The sequence below is a fragment of the Triticum urartu genome, unplaced genomic scaffold (genome assembly GCF_003073215.2).
Source record: "Triticum urartu cultivar G1812 unplaced genomic scaffold, Tu2.1 TuUngrouped_contig_289, whole genome shotgun sequence".
In the NCBI taxonomy this organism is placed as follows: Eukaryota; Viridiplantae; Streptophyta; class Magnoliopsida; order Poales; family Poaceae; genus Triticum; species Triticum urartu.
In genome coordinates this window covers 39,994-43,257 of record NW_024113393.1, presented here as the reverse complement: position 1 = coordinate 43,257, position 3,264 = coordinate 39,994, and positions in this window count along the sequence as shown.

Below are 3,264 nucleotides of genomic sequence, written 5' to 3'. Positions count from 1 at the left end.
CATTAAGCTGGACGGACGAAGCAACCATCATTTCACTCTAGGGCGCAAGAGCATAAAGAAAAGAGAAAACCAATGATGCGTGCAACAGCTACCTAGGGCACCCTATGGTAGGGGTCTCCACTACAGATCTTTTTTTGAAAGCGCCTCCACTACAAATTGGCTTCTCCCTCGTCCTCTTGAAGAAAACCGATCATGCGTGCGGCGGTAGTGTTTGTAGGAGTACTACTAGGGCGTGCGAGGCCACGTCGTAGTAAACGGGAGAGGGATTGAGTTCGAGTCGACGCCTTAAATATGTGTGGGCCGCTTGGTTTTAGGGGAACAAGGCAACATTTTGGGTTCGGGGACCAGTGGAGATATAGTACGTACAAAAAATTGTGGACGTAGGTTCGACCGAAAGGCAATGATGCATGGGCCCTGCATTTTGATATACCCAGGGCCGCGTGAAATTTGCTACTCTACTCAAAACTAGTAAGGTACACATGCATTGAACACATGAGATTTTGAAACCAAATTATGAATAAACACACTATAGCATGTAAAGCTTTGAGTCATATATGCATGATGTAGATGTTCGTTTAGTTCTTATAGTCCATCTCATTCAAAATCAATTAGTTTTATAAAAATGTTAAGATTCATGGGGTTGTGCATTGTAAAGCATAAAGTAAAAACAAATAATGGCAATTCATTTAGAAAAAAATCAATTACGATACGGAAGATTCTAGAACAAAGGAGAAGTGCTTGTGTTTTGAGGTTTGTGCATTATGCTTAAGTTCAACCATGGAGTCTTCTAAATTGTACATGTGGCAGATCTAGTGGAATGTTGATGATATCCAACGGCCAGTAGTGCTCGGATTTGCCATCTCGGCACTGTCGGATTAGCTTCATCTTGCGACCATCTTTCAAATTATTCGCACACTATATAGTTCTTGTGCCATAGTTGCATATCTTGGAAAAAGCTACTAGTGGGTTGTACTAGCTATTTAGGAATAGAAGATGTATACATGGAAGTTGTAGGGAAAGAGATGACATGGAGTATCTCAATTCCTATGAGTAGGGATTGGAAAAGAGATGTCATTTGTTTGACATCATAGGAACTTTTCTATTGAATCTAGAGATGCCATGTATCTCAATTCCTATGAGGAGGGATTAGAAAAGAGATGTAATTTGGTTCATATCATAGGAACTTTTCTATTGAATATACGCTAATGTTTATTTTCCTTTGAAATTATGAGAGTATAGGAATCCATTCATATGAACCAAGTGGCTCTAATGCTATAGAAATGATATCATGTTTATTTCCTTTGAAATGTGGAGTATATGAATCTATTCCTATGAACCAATTGGCTCTAAAGGAAAAAATCCTATAAAAATCATATCATATAAAGTTCCTATGATATTCTTCCACACCAAAGGATGGTTGAAATTGTTGCAGGTGATACGATGGTATTTCTTTGTAGACTCCTCCCCCATCTTTATAGTTACCTCTCAAAGATGAATGAAATGATATATACAGGGTATTCTACATGTGCAATTTGGTACACGAAAACTCAGCAAAAGTTTGCGAGGTTCGAATTTTCAATAAAGCTATATGCACTGCATTTTGGAACGGAGGGAGTATACGACAGTTGCTAACACTCACGTGGAAGATTTGTGTGTAGGAGGAGTGGCTGTTCTGTTAAATGACATGGAAAAACTGACACTGTCGGATGCCGATCTAACGGTTCTTACGACGTTCGTTAGGAAAAGGCTTGTGGCGAACGTTTGTCAGATAATGATTTACGGACACATGCATTGCATTGATACGTTCCCCCCTCTCTCTCTCACGCACATGCACCCTCCCGAGTCCTCTCGCACCTACCGTCTATCTGCAGGTAGACATCACACACATATGTGCTCTTCACACACTACCCTCAGAACTTCTAGAAAACAAAATACGTCGCGCACATTTTATTTTAGCTCACACGTCACACACTTATACTATTACTCTTGTGGCGAATGTTCTTTGGGCATAGTATATTATACTCTCACGAAGAGAAGGGGTGCACGCACGCACTAGTTCTCTCACACCCACTCACAGGTACATGTAGGAGCGCATTTTTTGAACCTGGTACAACAAAATCACTCCACTATATATATAAGCAGGAGCCTTAGCGCTTGCTTTACTAGGGTTCCTCTCGTTCACTCTCTCATGCTCTCTAGATCTAAGCAAGACATAGGTGGCCACACTCTCTCTCAGCTCACGACTGGTCACAAATCTAGCTAGACAACCTTGACCGGGGCAGGGGTGTAGGTGCATCGTTCATGCTGTCATCGGCGGCGAGGGAGGAGACCAATGGATGCCCGCGCGTCTCGATCGGTAGCCGTGCCGTTCTCTCCGAGAGAGCGCCGGCTCTTCTTCCTCCCTGCGGTATTGTGGCTAAGATGCGGCCTCCCGACACCGTCTTTGCCACCTGCCGACGACCCTCAGGTATATATTCCTTCGAAACCTGCCTTGCTCTACTGCCCCAGCTCCCCACTTGGCTTCGTGTGGATCTTTTTCTACTTCCGTCCGCTATTCCAAAGCCACCTAGAATTTTACTATTATTACAGGTAAAGCTAGTTCATACAGTCAACTCTAAGAGTTGGTTCAAACAGGGAGGAAATGGGGGAAAGTAGTAGATACTGGCTACCCAACCGGCCTCTTGGTTGAGAAGACGAAGAAAGCATGGTGGATGACGAAGGTGGGGGGAAGTGGACCTATATCTTGGTTGAAAAAGGAAAGAAAGTGACGGGTGTTGGGGGACAACACGAATGAGAATGAGCATGTCTAGATTTCCTATGCTCACATAGGAAAATGTCGCCGAGGAGATAAAAAATGGGACAAATGCAGACATGTTGCCTGAGTGTTTGCCGCTCTCGGCAACCACATCTACCTCACCACTTTATGCCCCTGCTGTCCCTACGCCCATATCGCTACCGTTAATGTAAAATCACATGAATCATTAAGCAACGCCACCTAATGTCACTAATAAGTAATGGTCTAGTGCCGTCGATAAATTGAAGCCATGCCACCACCATTTTATGAAGTGCTTTCGTCTTGCTTTATTTCCCATGAATTGTGTTTTTGCAGTTACACTTAAATCTCACACCGCTAACATTGCTTCATCCCAGTGGAATTGCACAAACTTGATTGCACATTTATTGACCATGTGCTACTCTCATGACAGTAATACTAATGCTATTGTTCTACATGTTAATCTAGTGGCAGTGTTGATGTGATGTGAT